A 12,070-nucleotide genomic window follows, 5' to 3' on the forward strand; every position below is an offset into this window, starting at 1 on the left:
TTTGAACCGCAGCTGCTTAGTGCTGTTCGAGAGGCTTGGAATGTACATATTTTATGCATCTCAAGGAATAGCTGTGATTGATGGCCTTTCATGCCAACTGTTTGATTTGCTGAGAGACAGAATCAAAAACAGTGGAAAAGGGAAAGTCTGGGAAAAGCTGCCAGACCAGGAAAATTGTTTATTAAAACATAAAACCTATCCAAGATTGGTACTCTTCTGAATTAAATAGATAAAGGGGGCAGAGTGAAAAAGAAGATTTTTAAAAAAGGGTAATAAAACCAGACAAAACAGAGAAAACAAGATTTATTGTTTTACTAATTGCATTCACATAGATGAGTTGTGCTATCATTCAGGCAGATCGAAGTCTAACAAATGTTTCACACAGCTATGAACATCTGATGTGCAGGTATTTTACAACCCTTACAGAGCCAGATTTTTCAATGGATCATTCACAAATCTTTCAGAGAAACATACTTTTCTATGATCCTTGGCACTGATAGTACCATTTTCCATACCAGACTCAATGATTAAGGCAGATGCACTACATTCATTTTCCTTTTTCATTCTGAAGAACTGGTTCTTCTCATATTTATACTAGCTGTGACTACTGCAGCTCAAAAGATTTTACTTGAGTAACTCTTGATTTATTTGAGAGCAAGAAATAAAGCCTTTTAACCACTTCTTTTCAGTATTGATAGATGTAAAGGATTTTTGCCCAGATTTCAGCCAGTTCCAGTTTTAACCAAAACCATCACTATGCACAAATTTAACATTTAATTTTCTAGGAACCTTTGACTTTTACCTCTTAATACACTGGAGTAAACAGGCAGAGATGCAGTCTGTAAACACATGCTGCACCCTATTCTCTTTAGTTTTACAGAAGCTACTTTCTAAATTCTTTTTTATCAAATGCCACAGATAATCAGCTGATTTTGCTGGCTACCAGGGTATATATATCTTGCACTCCTAGATCTCAAGAGTAAGAAAGTGTTGCAGAGCTTTAAAAATTGCAAAAAACCAGAGTGGCTATTTGTGCACAGCTTTTAGGACATACCTATTTAGGGCAAACTGTTGAACACACAAAAGCTGAAGAGACAGTGGTGTTCACATACCTTAGTCTAGACTTCCTTTGTGTTCTGTCTGAATCATCAACTCCTCATGTAGAAGAAGCATGAATGAGCAAATATGAATGTGGACAGCAGAAGGTTTGAAATACTTTGTGGTGTGGTCTTCATCACCCAACATATTTCTGCTGTGGGGGACATTTTATTTGGAACTGTAACTCTGGTGTCTCTTCAGCCTAAGCAACACTTGAGATAAAAATCTTAATCTCTTTTTATGATGATTTAGAATACTGCATTCTTTTCTAATGGACATGGATCTTATCTGAGCACCTTCATATACTCTTCAATATTCTTTTTTTTTTTTTTTTTTTTTTTTTTTTTTTTTTTGCAGCTGCTCAATATATTGAGAAATTCAGTCACATTGGAAAAGCTTTAGACATTTCAAAATTCAGTATGCCAAGAGCTTAGTAACATGGGTGACTTACCCCCATGCTCCATTCACTTGTTTCCCTGTGGAATACAATGTCCAGCTGAATGTTTATTCTGATACTCAAAGCCCAGTATGAAATTGGCTGCAGTTAGATGATGACTGAACACTTCTCTTGAGAACAGGGCTTCCCACCAACAGCTATGTTTTTTTTCTGGGAGAATCAACTTGTGCACATTCCAGAGAGGTGTTTGAACACAAATGCTGGGGGAAAAAAAGCAACAATTCAGAATAAAATAATAATAATAAAAAACTGTGTGATGTAGTTTTGCTCAGTAAAAAACTGGATTGAATGAAGTGTAGAACAATTTGGCTTGAACTATTGAAAAATGTAGCCAAAACTCTTTAAAAGTAGGTGTCCAGGTTTACTTCAAATATGTCACTCAAATATGTGCTTAATTACTTTTTCCAGGATCTTTTTTTGCCAGCATCTCAAATAATCAAGCTTTATATTCTTATTTTATGTACTTAAATACACAGTTGCCAAACATGTAAAACACGGAACAGTCAAGCCTTTTGGGCAGGACAAAAGATTGATCTAATGTCTTTAATTTTTTATTTCTCTTATAATATACTTTGGAGGTGGTTAGGTAATGATAGATACATTTTATTTGCTCTGTTTCATTAAAAGATTTATAGAAGTTTTCTGCTGTGTAATAAAATAATTTAATAACATATTGTCTCTATTCCTCATTTTTCTCAACAGAAACTCATTGAAGATTGGTACTTGCCATATGCTAAAACAAGGTCCTGTATGTGTTCAGGTGACTGTATTAGTGAAGTATATTCCTAGCAAAATATTGAAGCTTAAATAAAGCTTTAAATAAAGCTTAAATGGGACATTAACAATTATTGACTAAAACCTATTTAAATTCTTTTCTAAACCAATGCTTTTTCCCTATTTCTCCTTCATCTGAGCTAGAGTATCCTGCACAAGTAGAGGATTTGTTGCCTTTTCTCATATCAATGACACTTATGGAATCTGTCTCTTTTGGCCTTAAATATGATACATGTGTCTAAAAGACTCAGTATATAATTTCTAGCTGCAAGTTACTCTTGCAATTTAGCTCAAAATCAGGTATATGACTATTAAATTATGCGAACTGTAATCAGGTTATTCCCTCACTTTTGAGGGCTTGAGTGCATTAGTGAACATTTTTGCATGTAATTGTCTTATTTCATTTTGAAGCTCAGTCTTTGAAGCTCTTTTGGACTGAAAAACCCCACTGACCCTCTTCCAGATACAAACGTGCAAGTCCTGCAATCTGGAACTAATTGCCCAGACACCATCTGGACTTCCTGTTCCTTGGTACAGGATGCTTTAATCCTGAGGCTTTCACAGCAGAAGTAGCACTTTACAGTATCCTTAAGATCTCAAAATATTTCAAAAATGTCTCAAAATATTTCCAAATACTTCTGCCAGCTGGAGACACTGGGAAGGTTGCCATACCCATAAACACTTGCATGCCCATATGCAATAATTTATTTCATGTAAGTACTGTCCAAAATGAGAAGCTGGGCAGGGCATTGGGATGACATATTGAGATGGCAGCAATGTAGGTGAAATCTCCTGAGTCTGGGTGCATAGCTGTTCCAGGCAGTTGCTTCTTTTAACCTATTTTCAGCACATCTTTTTCCCAAGAAAATGTGGGGGTTCTGTGGATGTCTGAGCAAACTGGAAGAATGAAGCCCTAATTATGTCTTGCCTTCTGGTATGCGAGGAACACCCCAAAAGTTTTCTCCTCTCTTAATCCTGAACTTCCCTTTCAGTTAACAGGCCATTATTTTTTTCTGTAAGAAACCCCTATTTGGGGTTTGAGTTTGGCCATTAACAAATACCTTGTATCACAATATTCCAGCTTCAACCATTTCAGCAACTTAAGTATTATGATGAGAAAGAAGCTGAGGACAACCAGTGGAAAAAATATGTTGAAAAATGAGGACATCATGTTTTCTTGCATTATGTTTTTGACTCAGGAATTCATAGCTTTGGAGAGAGAAATATTTGAGCCAGGAAAGGAGAGTCTTTTCTTCCTGACACCTCAGTGGCATATAAGAAGTTGGAGTTTTTGTAAGGATTACCTTGGTCCTTGTTAAACTCACAGATGATTTATTTCTGAGTGGAACATTTAAGCCTGAAGTCAGTGCCCACCAAAACCAGCTAAAGGCTTTGCATTTTCTGTAATAGTTTTATGACTTGCCTCTTAAAGGTCAGGGGGAAATTATTTTTCTTTTGTACCATCTATTCAAATTTCAAACATTTGAATACTTAAAATTTGTTCAACCTCAAATTGTCTTTATGTGGAACAAAGCTGTAGTGTGACAATCAGTGAGAAGTAATTCCATTTCAAAACCAAATCTACAGACATTCAGTGTATGATCAGTCTGGAGGGAGAGAATACTGCACAAGTTCTTTTCTAGTAAAGAAGTGTCCAAATATTAAGCATCCAGATTTTCAGAAAGCCAGAATTGAACATTACACTTTTTTGAGTAAAAAAAAAAAAAAATTCTAGCAAATTTTCATGGGAAAAATGGGGTTTATAATGGAAACAATTTTGTAAGTAACAATAGCAACAGCTGTTACTTATGTTGCTCCTCCTAATAATAAAATCCTGTAGGAGTAGTTGACCATGTTCAAACATGAAACTGTTTCAGCCAAGAAAAATGTCTTGTTTTACTGAGATTCCTTTTACCCCCAGCTGGTTTTGTATAATTAAATCTATCCACAAGGAAACGTCTTAGAAGTGTTTTTGGTTGTTTATTTAAACTTTTTACTTTCTCATATGTTCCCTATAAATGCTATCAGGCCAAGTGCTGGTCTCAGTCATGAAGGTTCAACTCCAGAATTACTGTACTAATATCAGCTGCAACAAAGTCAGCTCCAGTGACTAGACATATCTCTCCAAGAGTACTAGGTGAACACTGTTTTGGAATTTAACGCCATTCTTCAAGAAGACTTGTCTTTCTTGTTACTGCTTAGTCATTTATGAACAGATTTACTACCATTATTACACTGACAATAGTCTGTTCCTTTACCCAAAATTCAGTGTCTTCATGCTAGTTAAATTTCTGCATGCTACCTGAACACCTTTCAAGTTCTTGTGGCATGTGATTTATACCTTCATATACCTTCATATGCTACTTTGTCCCAGGAATTTATCTCATTCAACAGAAGCCAGAGCTATACCTGTACGTTCATCTGAAGAAATCTAAAAACTCCATATAAAAAAAAGGGAATTTAAGTTTCTCCAAGGATTTTGATATGATTCTTGAGAAAATGACATTCAAAGGAAACCCTGAAAGTCAACCAACTAAATAAATTTTCCTAAATGAAGTTAGAAGAATTTGTAACTGCCCCAAGACTGGCATCATTTAATCAATTTCTATGTTGCTCAGTAGCTCTCTAATGCTCCTGCAATGTCAGCTTCACTGACCAGCTAGAATCATAATTCTATAACCAACACTATTAATATTTTTACAGCAATATAATTAACTACTCTGGAAAACTCACTCTTATTTATATGAATGAAATTATTAAGATTTAACTTTTTTTAGGATCTAATTGAATATAATGCATGAAAAAGAAAAAGTACTTTGTCAATCATTGGACTTTGGACTCTCAGAGATAAATGTATCCAACTTTAATTAGTAGTTTGTTATAATGTAGAAAGAATCTTAATTAACATAGGGCTAACTGGAGAAATGCAGGTTATTGGTTTCCTTCCTTCCTTCCTTCCTTCCTTCCTTCCTTCCTTCCTTCCTTCCTTCCTTCCTTCCTTCCTTCCTTCCTTCCTTCCTTCCTTCCTTCCTTCCTTCCTTCCTTCCTTCCTTCCTTCCTCCCATCCTCTTTTCTTTCCTGTCTCCCTTCTTTATTTCTTCTTTCTTTCCTTCCTTCTTCCCCCTTCCCCTTCAAAGAGGAATGACTAAGATTTTTTTTCTTGTCATATATTCAAGGGTAAAGGCAGGTTAATTTTTTACCACTTTTCCCGTGAGCAATAAAAAGTTTAACCATAGATATGGGCTGAAGGTCTGGAACAGTTTGTATTTACTCATTATTTAATTTCTACATTAAGCCTTACTTTTTAATTAAATATTTTCAGCTTACTTTTTCCATCTATGCTGTCTGACTACTCTTGTGCTCTTTCCTTGGCAATACTAAAGGACTTGTGTAATGGTTAAGAACTGCAAGATTTCCCATTTTTTCTATAGTGGGCTGGGATGTATTGAGACATTCAGAAAGATGCTATCTCTGCTCATTTGGATTTAAATTAAGAATTTACTTAAGAAAGAAATCTTTGTTCCCATCATGTTCTTGAGATGCACCAATCCCACTGGCTCCCTAACCTTACAGATAGAACCTACATTAAAAAAAAAAGCACTTCAAAACCACTGTTTTATTAAATAAACCAGAGACAATACTGAAACCTTGAAGATGACTGTTTACAACAGGAGGACTATTTCAGTGGAGCAGTGAATTTAACTGGATGGTGTTGGGCAAAGCATGGACTGCTTTCTTTTATTCAGACTTTTTCCAACATGAGTTGGACCATAAGACTATCAAAATGAAAACTCTCTGTTATGATTTTCACTCTAACTATTTTTCCTAAGTACATATCAGGTTCTTCCACCTTACTGAGAAAGATACAAAGCTTCATGGATCACGCAGGCAATACTTTTTGAGGCTTCACACCTGTGTGCTGGGCTCCCAGATCTCAGCTATGCTGTCCATGGTTACTCTGCAGCATAGACAGTAGTCTTTTTGAGCTTATATTCATTATCTGTGACATTTTTTGAGATTCTATATGGTGATCTGAGGTGGATCACTGAGTTTGCTTTATCAGCACATTTTTTCAGAGGCCATATATGGTCCAGACCAGGCTATGGGAGATGCTCAAAAATCTTTAGCAGGATTAATTTCTAAAAGGATTTAAGTGAGTTAAGCCTAACTGTCTGATAAACAAGAAAACATTACCACACTTTCAAGTTCAAATTCCAGAAACATACATCAAAAGTTGTTGAAATCCCAAAAAAGTAAACCAAATTTTAAATTGCCTGTTTTGTTGTGCTTCCTTACTTATAAAATCACCAATGGCTTTGTTCATTATGCCACAAAGGTTCATTGTTTTTGCTGTGCAGTGGGCATGCATTCTCTTACCAAAGAACTTATTTTTTAGTCTCAGCATTTCCATTTTGACATTAGAAAAATATACAACCAAAATCTATAAGACTTTGATTAAATGTTGTTACAGCTGATTCCAACACAGCCAAAGCCAGTGACCATACATGGAATCTAAACAACAGCTAGTAATTACAGTGTCAAAGGCATGTATACACTGTGTGTTATGTTTCATTGTCTGGCATGCAAATATAGACTTGGTTTCCTTTGCACTATTTCCAAAGTATAAAGAAAGCTAACCAGAGAGTTCTGTTTCGTTTACACAAAAGAACAAGGTTCAATCATGTTTGATAAGTTGCAAATTACTGGTAATACCACAAGTGTTGTTACAGCTGCTAAGAGTGGTCAGGAGGATGTACAAAATACAGCAACGGCATGAATCAAAAGAAAAAGTCTAAACAATTTGAATGATAGTGTATAATACTTCTAGCTTTAACTTGTTGGAAGCACTTGTCAGCAGCATCTCAGGCAGTGGTGAGATATGTGGAGCAAGTTGCCACGTATGTATTTGATATTCTGTGCTTTGGCAGATTCCCCACTGACTTTGCTCCTAAGTGAAACAGAAGGTGTAAAGGAAAGAAAAAAAAAGGAAAAAAAAGGAGAAGGAAGGAAGGAAGGAAGGAAGGAAGGAAGGAAGGAAGGAAGGAAGGAAGGAAGGAAGGAAGGAAGGAAGGAAGGAAGGAAGGAAGGAAGGAAGGAAGGAAGGAAGGAAGGAAGGAAGGAAGGAAGGAAGGAAGGAAGGAATTCTGAAAATTAACACTATAAACACTTTGTTTGCTTTGAAATGAGCATAGAGCTCCTTTGGGCCCTGCTAATTAGAATCAACAGAATATAAGAAAATATTTGTTTTTTTACGAGGAAAAGAATGACAGACTTTCTTTATTATAGAAATAAGATTGCAAGACTGAAAAACATAACTAGAGAATGAATAGCTGAAAGGCAACCTAAACCCACTTTTATTTGTAGTATCTCATGATTTGTAAATCTGTATGAACACTGGGCAACAGGGAGAGGATAATGCTTGTTTCCACTTGCGAGATTGGCAACAAAATTAATACATCCCAGGAGCACTGATTATTATTTGTACATCAGTTGACTGTGATACTCCTAAACCTTTAAGTAGTTACATTACACAAGGCTCTGCATTTTTAAGCAAACTTGTTTTCTGTAGTCCTGCCTCTTCAGTCAGGATATGTTCCACAACTGGAACAGCTTGCGCTGGGTTAGCCCCCTGGGAAAGCTCTAATTTACAAAACCCTGTTTAGAAAAATCAAATCTATTTAAAGACATTACATTATAAACATAAACTCCCTAATGAGCTGTAGTGAAATGGCCCTAGGCAATAACTTGCAAAGTTCAAATGATTTAGCCATTTTCTGCCATGTATTATTTTCATTTAATCTGCATCACAAGGACTGTAAAGAGTCCAGCTGTTCAAAGTGAGTCTTAAAGAGTCCTGCCAAATGCAAAGGCTTGTCCAATTGTTTCCTTTTTTACCGTGTTTGGTTAAAGACTTAATAATTGATAGATCAAATGGTTCCTAAGTTTAAAAAAGAATAAAAAAAATGGATGTGAGGGGAGTCAATATTTCCATATAGAAATTATTGCATTTTAAAAATAGGTAATTAGAGGCTATGGAAGGAAGGAAGGAAGGAAGGAAGGAAGGAAGGAAGGAAGGAAGGAAGGAAGGAAGGAAGGAAGGAAAGAAGGAAAGAAGGAAAGAAGGAAAGAAGGAAAGAAGGAAAGAAAAATAAATCTGTGGAACATCCTTGGTGTAGTGAAACAATCTGTGTTTTCCTGTTCAGCTCTTTACTGCTTTGGGACCAAGGGTGCACCCTGAGGATTTGATAAGTCTCTCTCTCTCTCATTTACTTTGCTACCTGCTAGCTGCAGTGAAGCATTTTATTAGCTATATCTTCAAGAAAGGCAGTACAGTCCCTCTCTATGGCAATTAATTTGTACTGTGTTGAGATATTACTAGGAAAATTTTTCAGAAATCCCATCATTTTTGCTTAGAAGAAATGATGGAGTACACACAGGTTCTCCTAGAAGAAATGCAGTGTCAGAATACAGAATATACTGGTGACTAATTGGCATTTTCTACCCCACCCTTAAACCTTTCCCTTGTCCTGTTAAATGCAAGACACGGTTTGCCTCGGGTTAGATCTAGGTAACGGAAACACAAAATTTCAAGAGATTTTTTACCTAATTCTAATAAAAAGTTAGAATATAGCATCAGCAATCTGTACCACTGAGTACTTGTTCTTTTCAAGAGTTATTTTCAACATCCAGGAAATGCAAATCTGAACCCATTACAGGGTTTGCTATTTTGGTCTGATCAAAATCACTTGACAAATTTAAACATATCAAAAATTAATATTCTGAAATGTGTAAATGTTAAAACCACAACTTCCATGTAGTAATGGTGAATAAATATAGCAAATTTGGTATATTTAATAAATGAAGTGGTGCAATGTTAACTGGAAGAGCTGGATTACATTCATTTAACTGCTTCCTATTTTAAGTAATTATTGCAAAATAATTTTATGCTGGTGGGAATACCTGTATCAAAAGCAAGTATAAGGAAACAATTTTGACTTTTTTATTTTAACTTCTTATTAAAGAAAGACTTGGTTTGTGCAAATTTCCCCTCCTTTTTAAGGTGGGATATTGTACTGGAACTGGTAACACAAATTTGGAAGAACATACATCAATTAAAGAAGTAATGCAGTAAAAATTTTTGTTCAGTTTTTCAGCTCAGTTGAAAAGGTTGCAACAGAGTCCCTTGCTAAAGGCAAATGCAACTGTACTGGCATTTAGTCTGCATAAGGACTGTTTTATCTTGCTGGGCTGGTGTAAAAGGATGAGCCATGCATGAGGATCCAGTCCAAGATATACTGCAATATGTATTAACTATGAAAGAAATTAACTCATTTTCCTGATTTTCACCTATTTTCTTATGTTATTTGCCAACAGTTTAATCATGCAGCAAGCATATGTAAAAGCTATTTGACTTTGATGGCACAAACCCCAGTCCTGAATAGATTACATATACAAATGATTTTGGTAGCCCCATCACAATCCTGGAAGGGGGAAAAAAAGGGGGATTCACAAGAAAGGCAATATACAGCTCAAGAACAATGTTTGAGTCTGTTTTTGGGACTATTAGGCATATTGTATATTGGTACTGATTTGAGGGCCAGATCACTCAGTGCCATTGCAGGGCAAAAAGACAGCTTTAAACTCTTTGAACTCTCCCTTCACTAGTGCTAAGACCATCCTCTAGATTTCCCTCTTGGCATAATTTAAAATACCCTGTGGGGTTGACAGTTGTAGGAAGACAAGCCAGAGCCTATAATAAGTTGTGCATGAGGAAACTCAAGACACACTCTCTCCTTCAGTTTGAAGAGATACCTTAAAAACCCACTCTATTACATCATGAAAACAGTAGCACTGTAGCATTTGGAATAACTTCTGTAATGATTAAAAGTGTGAGAATTCCTCTACCTGCTTCTCTAGTGATTTGCCAAGCAGAAATTAGCATAGGCCTGCAAGGATGGAGAAGCACAAAGGTACCTCAGTGTACTTGAGATTCAGACTGGAGTAGTAGAGAGGCTGGACCTTACATGATTCTCCTGCCAGTGTGATTAACTTCACTACTTCAAGAAACCTATATTCCCATCTACCAAAGAAATATTGGACTGAATACTTCACTGTTTAGTACCAAAACACAGAAGTTCAATTTTAATGACCTTGCTAGAGTGCACAAACAGAACTTCTTGTCTCAGTTATCAGACCTGGCATTTCCTGCAAGAAATTAACCCATGCAATGTCCCACTGCTATTAGTGCTGAGCCAGTTCTGGTATAATGGAATATAGACCTTAAGTTGCAAGAGCTTCCATGACCTATTTCTAGCTGATGTATATCAATACAGTTCCACTAAGGAAAATTAATAATTGAAACTTTTAGCTTATGAGTTCATGTACATTGCTTTGTCCAGGCAATCAGTCTTTAATTATATTTATTTGGTTAGAATTGTGCAGTGCTAATGAGATTATAGGTTGGGGATTAGGAAATGCTTTTCCAGAAAGGTAGGCTGAACTGTAGAGAGATGACTGGCATGCTAACCATACACAATGTCCATGGGACATGCTGACTAATCTCATCAGATTAATGAGCTGTGTGTAATGAGCTATTCAATGTATGGTTCAGATTACACTGTACAATAGCAGTGGCCATAGAGAACACAGTACATCAAACCCAACAAAATAAGAGATTGGTGTGCAGTTACAGACATGTTCGTACTTTACTCAAATGTACAAACATACACACAAAAATGAAGGTTAATCACAACTTGTTTTTTATATGTCTTCATTTAAGTATATTCTTTGTTGTTTCTTTTCCTGCAAGTGGAGAAATTTAGCTTCATTCTCCTGTGATAAAAGTGTCTATTATTCTGTTTTTCATTTCCCATCTGGTCTGGTTGTTTAAATACAACTGCCTAGACTTTGGAAGCATGTTTCTTGCTTTACTCTCATCACCGGACACAAGATGTAGTTGCAGAATACAACCTCTGGATATTTATTCAGTTACACAAATTAAAAGTGGTTAATAATTATGAGATAAGAAATCTCAAGTTATCATGTCCTCTTGTCTAGTACTAATGGTTTAGGAGCTAATGAGGATGAAGATTTTGATCATTTAATTAAAAACTGAAGGATCAAAATTAGGATCAAAGGCAAAGGATCTCTTGGTGAATTATATCAGATTATAGCTGTTGAGAATTTTGTTTCTGAGTCCCTGTCAACCCACAGTCTTAGGTAGAAATGCGTAGGTACTTCCAATACTTCATGGAAAGGGTAGAAAACTCAGTAGTTCTTAGTATTAAAAAGGTGGGAAAAAAAACTTCTAACAAGCAACATACCAGGATAATGAAGACTTAAGCAATGTTTCCCTTGGGAAAAATGTGCAGTTCAAACAAGATGATATTACATGATAAAACCAAGCAAAGATAAAGACAAACAAATTTCTTCCTCCTAGCATTAGCTCTTATTGAGGTGAAACATAACTAATTATTACAATAATGTTTCATCATGATTGTCACCCTTTCGATAGCATGATGGAAGACAATTGCAGATCCATTTGGCCATGACAAAGAGGTTCTGTGGCTGTCAGAGTTATTTTTCTGATTATCTTTTAACTGCTGAGGTGACTCTTAAATAATCTATTGGGTCTGTCCTGCTGGCCTCCTCAGTTTAGTCTATCATTTCATCCAGCAGTTCCCACACAACCTGTGCTTGCCCTTCATCTACAGGGATGTTCCAAGGCGCTTCCTGTAGGTA

This window comes from Cinclus cinclus, chromosome 1, assembly GCF_963662255.1.
Source record: "Cinclus cinclus chromosome 1, bCinCin1.1, whole genome shotgun sequence".
Classification (NCBI taxonomy): domain Eukaryota; kingdom Metazoa; phylum Chordata; class Aves; order Passeriformes; family Cinclidae; genus Cinclus; species Cinclus cinclus.